Source organism: Mustela nigripes, chromosome 4, assembly GCF_022355385.1.
Source record: "Mustela nigripes isolate SB6536 chromosome 4, MUSNIG.SB6536, whole genome shotgun sequence".
NCBI classification, from domain to species: Eukaryota; Metazoa; Chordata; class Mammalia; order Carnivora; family Mustelidae; genus Mustela; species Mustela nigripes.
In genome coordinates, this window is record NC_081560.1 from 182,256,908 (window position 1) to 182,265,072 (window position 8,165).

Sequence of the window (8,165 nt, forward strand, 5' to 3'; positions counted from 1 at the left end):
TTCCTCCATATATACATATTGTATATATTGTGTATATATATTATATATAATTCCTCCATACAAAGGAATGAAACTCTCAGACATGCTATAACATGGATGAAACTTGAAGACATTATGCTAAGGGAAGTAAGTCAGACACAAATGTTCAAGTATCATATGATTCCACTCCTAAGAGGTATCTAGAATGGGCAACTGCATAGACAGAGAGGTAATGGCGGGGGGGGGGGGGATGGAGAGTTACTACTTATTGGGCACAAAGTTTCTGTTTAGGATCATGAGTGGTGGTGGTGGTTACGCAACACTGTGAATGTACTTGGTGCCACTGAATTTTACACTTAAAAGTGGTAAATTTGATGTGATGTGTATCTTATCACAATAAAAAAGCATATAAAAGATATTCAGGAGCAATGGGAGGTGAAACCATGTATTTATGCCCCCTGGGAACTTAGATCAAAAGCAGAACTCTGAAAAAAAAAAAAAAAAAGCAGAACTCTGAAGTAAGCCTCTAGACTGTCTTCCACTTGCCCCTAAAGTTAGAGGAAAAATATTTTTCTGGCTGATTGAGGGTTCCAGTTGGTCATGGCATCCCTGTATGTTACTCTTAGCTCATTTTGCTAAGACAGAGAATGGCAGGGAGCATTTTGGCCCATAAGGGACACGGTGAGCCTGTTCCTGAGCCCCTGCGCTGCGCAGCCCCACGGCTCTGGGAGTTACCCCTTACTCCTTCGACAGTGTCTCCTTTTGGAGCAGGTGTATGGCACCTGCAACATAGGAATCCTGACCACCGTGGTACCCTTTTGCTCAAATGAGTGTTAAAACGACTTTTTGTAAAACAACTGTTAGCTTTATTGAGATATAATTGGCCAATGGAAATTGTATATATTTAAGATGTACAACTTGATGCTTGATAGACATATACATTGTGAAATGATCACCGCAATCAAGCGAATGAAAATATTCATCACTGCATGTAGTTATGTGTGTGTGTGTGTGTGTGTGTGTGTGGTGAGAATACGTTAGCACGACCCTCTCAGCAAATACAAAATATACACAAAAAGTATTAACTATAGTCACCATGTCCTCCACTCTATCCCTGGGACTTCCTCATCTCACATAACAAAAAGTTTATACCCTTTGACCAACATCTCCCGATTTTCCCCATTACGCAGCCCTGGGCACCCACCTTTCTCCTCTGGGCTTCTATAAGTTTGGCTACTTTGGACTCTACATACGAGTGAAGTCATGAAACACTCATTGTTCTGTGTCTAGTTGATGTCACTTAGTGTAACGTCTTCCAGTATCATCCATGTTGTCACAAATGGCAAGATTCCCTTCTTTTATAAGACTAAATAATATTTTACTGTGTATCACATTTTCTTCAACTTCTTGTAAACTGACATTTGGAAAATAAAAAATATATATATTTAAACCCTCTGATGCTGAGAAAAGTTGTTCCACACCAATTTAAACCAAGTGAAAAGTTTTGTTTTGTGAATGAAATGTCTCCTCTGAGATGGGGCGCTGGGGTGGTTCAGTGGGTTAAAGCCTCTGCCTTCGGCTCAGGTCATGATCCCAGGGTCCTGGGATCAAGCCCCGCATCAGGCTCTCTGCTCAGCAGGGAGCCTGCTTCTCTGCCTGCCTCTCTGCCTATTGGTGATCTCTGTCAAATAAATAAATAAAATCTTAAAAAAAAAAAAAAAAGAAGAAGAAGAAAGAAAAAGAAATGTCTCCTCTGAGATACAGAAGAGCCACAGCACAGAGGATGCTAATACCATTTACAGCTCAAGACGAGAACAGGAGATAGAGAAGGGGCAATTAGGGGGTAATTCAAAATAATTAAATGACATTTTAAATTCAGTTTGAGGAGTTATTTAAGGGCATGCTCTTCTCTTCTGTGTTTTTCTCGATGATGTCTACTTTCAGGGAAAATGTGATTGCATCCTCCAGATCAAAGCTACTAAAAAAGAATGTCTATAAAGAAGATTTTAGGCACATGACAGTTACGGTTCGCATGCTTCCACAATCCGTTCTTTCTGAGAAAGCAAACAAGAATCTCCTGTGACGACCCAGCACTTAGTTCTAGCAGAGGCAGTTGAAGGTGGAGAAGAAATGCAATGGTTATTGTTCCCCATTTAACCTAGGGCTGGGAGTCCATTGGCCATAGCGAACACTGCAGTGAGGGACATCCATCCCGGCTGGTGGGAAGAACGAGCGGCCAATTTAACATCACACGGAAGCAAAACACCATTAATCTATGCATGGAATGAATCAACATTGGATCTCCCAAGAGCCAGGGAAAGCGGGGGGGAGGCTCAAAGCAGGACACGCTAAAGCAGCAGGTACGGTAGGCTTTAGTAAACTGCAGGTTTTGTTAGAAATACTTTTGTCCTCTTTTAATAGTTAACCTGACCCCAGCTCAGGCATCCAAGATACTGAGTCGTCTATTGTGCACCTGGACAAAACTTTCAAAACCTTAATTACTTATAATCTTGGTTTCAGCAATAACCTCAGCAATGCTGGTGTAACCTTCCTCTTTTACTGCCCCCAGATGCTCTGCACCGACATACATAGCTTATCTGCAGCAGGAGACTCTGGTTTTTATGATTTTAAAACATAGCTTGAAAATGTCTCCATCTTATCTCAGAGCAGAAGTGGTGTCACTTGCCGGCCCAAATACTCCGAGTAAGATTTTCCCCTCTCACTCAGCTACCCTGGCTACTTCTTTCAGCCCAGCCAGACTCCTGCTGAGATAAAAATGCAACTCGTTTAGGTCAATGATTAAATTGAAAGTTATAATATTACTAATTAAGTTGGAGCAAAGAGAACACCAAAAAAAAAAAAAAAACCCACAAACAAACAAGCAAATTCTTTGAGAGGGTCACCGCAATACCTGTCCTCTCAAAGAGCATCTCCCCCCCCCCCCCCCCCCCCCCCCCCCCAGGGAAAGCAGAAAATTTCCTGAAAGCCTTTGAGAAAGCCTCCCCCATGCATGTCACTAGGGTCTCCGCTTTCAAACTCAGAACAACCTCTTATTGTCTCCTAAGCACATTTTCCCCCCTCAGAGCCTGTGTGTTCATTGGACCGTGGAAAGAACCTTCCAGAGCCCAGCGCATTTCCTGAGACTGCCAGCCTGGAAGGAGCTGGGGAAGGAGATGGGTGCCAGGGGAAGAAACGGAGATCACACTCAGAAGGATTCAGCAACTCAGGTGTGGGGAAGTCAGGTGCGGCCTTTGGAGAAGGTAAGGCGTGGTGTGGGGGCTGGGCCGGGCCTGGGCTCCAAGACCCCTTCACTGCAGATGGCAAGCCTGCCCTCGCCACACTTCCTCAAAACCCGGGCCTGGGCACCTCTCTGGCCTCCCCTTAGTCCCTGTCCTGGATCCTCAGATGTCCAGGGACTGAGGACAGAAAGATGCCAATCTCCCAAACACGGCTTGTCTACAAGAAGACTGGGGAGGTGTGGGGGAGGGGGGAATAGGGGGAGGGGGGAGGGGGGCAGAGCAAGCCCAGGCCTGTCTGCCTGAGTTGGTGATAAACTAGCAGTTCTCACACTTCCACCAGCCACATCCTCCAACCCATCCCGCCGTCACCCAACACCTTCCTGCTGATTCCCGCCCCAAGTGGTCTGGAGAGAAGAGCTGGGGCTCCCTGTCCAGACCCGCCTCCAGGAGGCCCCCCAGCCCCAGACACAGGGTGCCCGCTTCAGTGTGCTTCGGAGGCCCATTACGCCCCGTGATGATGAGCTGATGTTCTCAAGTAATTAAACAACGCCAGGAGTCTTTTTCACAATCCTCTAATTACCAGTCTTGCCACCAGAATTACACCCTCCAAAGCCAAGCTGATGACGCTGCCGTACACTTGTGGGAGCTGCAGACGACGGGAGAAAGATCCCAAGAGAAAAGCTCGTCTGGGGTCAGGATGCGTGAGCGGGTGCGGCTTCCCAACACGGAACCACAGTCAGGCTGGTAGCCCGGGGGCGTCTGGGGGACCCCACCCCGGCCTCCAAACCACAGAGCCTCTGGCGGCAATCCAGAGCAGCAGCGAGGTTCTGTTTTCTGTTCTGTTTTTTTAAGAGAAGTTTTAACTTGACGGAAAAATGATCGCAAAGTCCAGAGCTCCACATACCCCTGACCCTCTCTCTTTACTTCCTCCTGTTATCAATATCTTGCATTAATGTGGTTCATTTGTTATAACTGACGCACTGATATTGAAACATGATTAACTAAGTCATAGTTCATTCACTTTAGGGCTCCCTCTTGGTGTTGGAAATGGCAAATGTGTCACGACCGAGGTCCGCCATAAGAGAATCACGCGGAATACTTTTAGTGCCCTAAAAATCCCGTGTTCCACCTATCCATCCCTCCTCCCCTGCAAGTCAACAGGGATATTTCTGGATCCCAAATGTACTAGAGAAAATGTATATCTTTTTCTTTCTTTTTTCTTGAAAATATATGTTGGTGATTCAGGTCATAGGACTGTCATAAAGCCCAGCAGGCAAATTCTTGTGATACAGGTCAAGGATGCCCAGGGCCTCCCGGGTTCCCTCTACAGTGTGGAGAATGTAGGCTGCTCGCCGGCTCAGCACTGCCTCTCTCTAGGAGCTCAGGGGCAGAGCCCAGCTCAGTGACTGCCCATACGCTACCCCTCACGTTACCCAACACCAGACAGGAACGCAAGACGTCCAGACTGTGTTGCAGACAAGCAGTACCCAGACGAGTGAGCATGCCAGCAAGACAGAGCTTCCCAGCTGAGAGCAGTAGTTCTCAAAATACTGCCTAGGCACCCCTGGGGGTTCCAGAGACCTTTCCCGGGGTTCGTGGCTTCAACACGATTTCCCCCAACAACACTCCGAGCTATTTGCCTTCTTCACGCTCATTGTCTCAGAAGTATACGGTGTTTTCCAGAGGCTCTGTGAGTTGTGGTGTTGGGACAGACTGAAGGCATAAGCAGGTCCAAGAACCCAGCTGTGATAAAGTCCGTACAATGTTCACTAATGCCACTTTTCACTCTCTTTTTGTTTTGGAAAACATCGTTCAGATTCACTTTAAAAGTTACTTGTATTCTATGTGACACATTCATGATTGCTCTTTTATTTTTAAGAATTTATTTATTTATTTGACAGACAGAGATCACAAGTAGGCAGAGAGGCAGGGAAAGAGAGAGGAGGAAGCAGGCTCCCCGCTGAGCAGAGAGCCCGATGCGGGACTCGATTCCAGGATCCTGGGATTATGACCTGAGCCGAAGGCAGAGGCTTAACCCACTGAGCCACCCAGGCGCCCCTCATGATTGCTCTTTTATGTGACATAAATAGCCTGGTGTCTTTCTCGGCTTTAATTTCTAATGTGATAGATATTGATAGCTATAACCCACACTAACAAGACCTTTTTGGGAATCCTCAATAATTTTTAAGAGAGGATAGGAATCCCAAGTGAGGTAAGTCGGTCAGAAAAAGACAAATGCCATATGATTTCCCGCATATGTGAGACTGAAGCATGACCATGGGGAAGGGAAGGAAAAATAAAATGAGGTAAAAACTGAGAGGGAGGCAAACCATAAGAGACTCGTAATGACAGAGAACAGATGAGGGCTGCTGCAGGGGAGGGGGGTGAGGGGACGGGGGAGATGTGTGACAGGCGTTGGGGAGAGGGACTGTTGTGGGGTGTTAGATGTCAGTGATGAATCCCTAAATTCTACTTCTGAATCCCCCACTCCACTCTATGTTAACTAACTTGAATTTAAACAAAAACTTGGAAGAAAAAAGAGAGAGAGAGAATATAGGAGTCCCGAGATCAGAGTTTGAGAACCACTGATTTACAGCAAAGGATTTGGAGTCAGACAGACCCAGGCTGAAAACCCAGTTCTGCCATTTGGATGATTTATTTACCCCCAAACCTCCCCCGCACCCCACTCCCACCCCCCACCTAGAGCCTTGGCTGCTTTCTCTGTAAATGGTGATGGGAATGTTCTACTTCACAGGGAGGTTGCAAAGATGGATGACCTGACTCGCGAAGGGGCACCCTGCCTGGTCCCTGGCACGGATGCGGCTGGTGATAGGCAGTAAGAGAAGCAGAAGGAAGAAAGTTTGAAATTCAGTTCTCATTCTCAGAATGCACACGCAGTGGGGATGTTCGTGTACCACTCACACTGTGCGTCAGATGGAACCAAGGCGGGGCCTCTCCCCCTCTGGGTGCTACAAGCACCGGCAGGCTGAAGCTGGGGGACCTTGAAGGACAGGGGGGCTTAAAGAGCCAAAGGGAAGGGTCTTCCTCTTCCACCCCTCACCCCAGGGGGAATAGTCTGACAAAGCCTCGGAAGGAGGGGTGAATAGAGCCACTCCAGGATGCGTTGAGCGGACTAGCCAGCCGGCTCACGCACACACCCAGGCACGTCCTTGCACACAGGTCCGCACTGACTGAGGTGATGGCCATGAACACGATCATGTCCAAAATCAAGCTTCTCGCACAGTCATGAAGTAATTAACAAGAACTGGGTGCAGCACAGCCTCCGGTGCGCACGGCTGCTGACCGCCCTCTCTACTCCTTGTCCACCCTCGTCTGCTCATCCGAATGCCCGGTTCCACCCGGAGACCTGGATACGACAGGTCTGGAGCAGAATCCAGGCTTCTGTATTTTTATACAGGCTCCAGGGGTGCGGCTGGAGGAGAGCCCTCCACGCATCCCAGCAGGCACCCAGTCAGGACCTGAGAGTTTCTGCTTCGGGAGCACATCGGTAACACCCCTGGAAAGATGAGGCATTGAGAGAGGAGGCCACACCACTCCGGTATGCCTACAGACGGCTACAGCCACAGGGAGCAAGACGGGCCAGAAAAATCCTAGGACGCGAGAGAGAGAAGAAGAGATGGCTGTGCATTGAGGCATCGCTCAGCAGGAATAAGATGGCACTCTTAAGAGAGGATCATTCCAGAAGATCTGTGGGCGGCATGAGGGGAACTCCAGGGGTGGCACAGGAACATGGCAACAGCACCCCTTACCACCCCGAGTGCAGTTACCGTACCTCAAGGGAGCCTCATGGGGTCAGCTGAGGCCACCTTGAGAGGAACAGGAACCTGGGGTCAAGGGGCAATTCGAGCCTGAGGTGTCCTCACAAGGAGCGAGCTAGGGATATAAGCGGAAGGACTAACGATCCTAAATTCTTTCTTCCCTTCCTCTGGTCCCAAACTCAGTGGAAACCAACGGCCTGCTTGTGTACCCATGCGTGTCAGCCTCTGAGGCAGAAACAGGCGGACAGCGTGGGGAGCAGTTCCTGGGGAGAAATGGGAGCTGTCAGCCCCCCTCCAACGGTCAGAAGGATTCTGAACAACTACCACACATTTGCCCGGCTCCGGAGGAAGCCGTGTGCTCCTGCCCACGCTGAAAGGGCTATTAGCCAACCTGATCACAGCCCCTGAGTGCAGAACATGCAAGACCGTGCCAGCCACCTGGAGCCCCTCCCCAGCCCCAACCAAGCAGAAATCATCCTGTGCAGACACCGAGGCTCTGAGGAATTCAACGGTCTGCCTGAAAACGCTGAGCTGGACAGCCACCAGGAGGGATTCCAACCCAGGTCTACACCACCAGAGCTCGGGCTCTGTCCGTCCTGTCACCTGCCTCCCCCTGGAAGGGAAGGCATGCGTGTGAATAAGGAGATTGTTCCCCGGGCACTGCAACCTAAAGCAGAAATACATTTGCTCCACGAGCGACACAGGGATTAGGTGCAGTGACCACAGAGCAGTTAAGGATACACATAGTTAAGGATACACATAGAACCGATGACTCCCCCGAAACTTAAATGCTACAAGCTTACTGTTGACACATATTTTGTATGTTCTATGCTTGATAAACTGTATTCTTACAATAAAGTAAGCTGGAGAGAGGAAATTGTTACTAGAAAATCATAAAGAAGAACGGCACCTGGGAGGCACAGTCGGTCAAGTGTCCAAACCTTGCTTTCAGCTCAGGTTGTGATCTCAGGGTTGTGGGATTGACCTACATCGGGCTCCATACTCGGCACAGAGTCTGGTTGGGGGTTTCTCTCTCCTTCTGCCCCTCCCCCCAGTTTAGTCTCTCTAAAATAAATAAATAAATAAATCTTTAAAAAAAAAAAGAGAGAAGGAAAAAAGAAAATCGTAAGAAAGAGAAAATACACTTAGAGTGCTTGTATTATAAAAA

General features: G+C 48.3%; 1 long non-coding RNA gene across 3 annotated transcripts; it reads left to right on the forward strand.

The window, feature by feature from the left end:
• Positions 1-2,963: 2,963 nt before the first annotated feature.
• On the forward strand, positions 2,964-7,884 carry LOC132016837 (uncharacterized). 3 transcript variants are annotated; one of them, XR_009404024.1, is made up of 3 exons: positions 2,996-3,239; positions 3,814-4,042; positions 4,245-4,991. It is a non-coding gene; the product is annotated as an uncharacterized LOC132016837 (long non-coding RNA). The 3 variants fall into 3 exon arrangements; XR_009404023.1 differs by lacking the exon at positions 4,245-4,991 and adding an exon at positions 5,974-7,884 and having other exon boundaries at positions 2,998-3,239; XR_009404022.1 differs by lacking the exon at positions 4,245-4,991 and having other exon boundaries at positions 2,964-3,239; positions 3,814-4,195.
• The last annotated feature ends 281 nt before the right edge of the window (positions 7,885-8,165 follow it).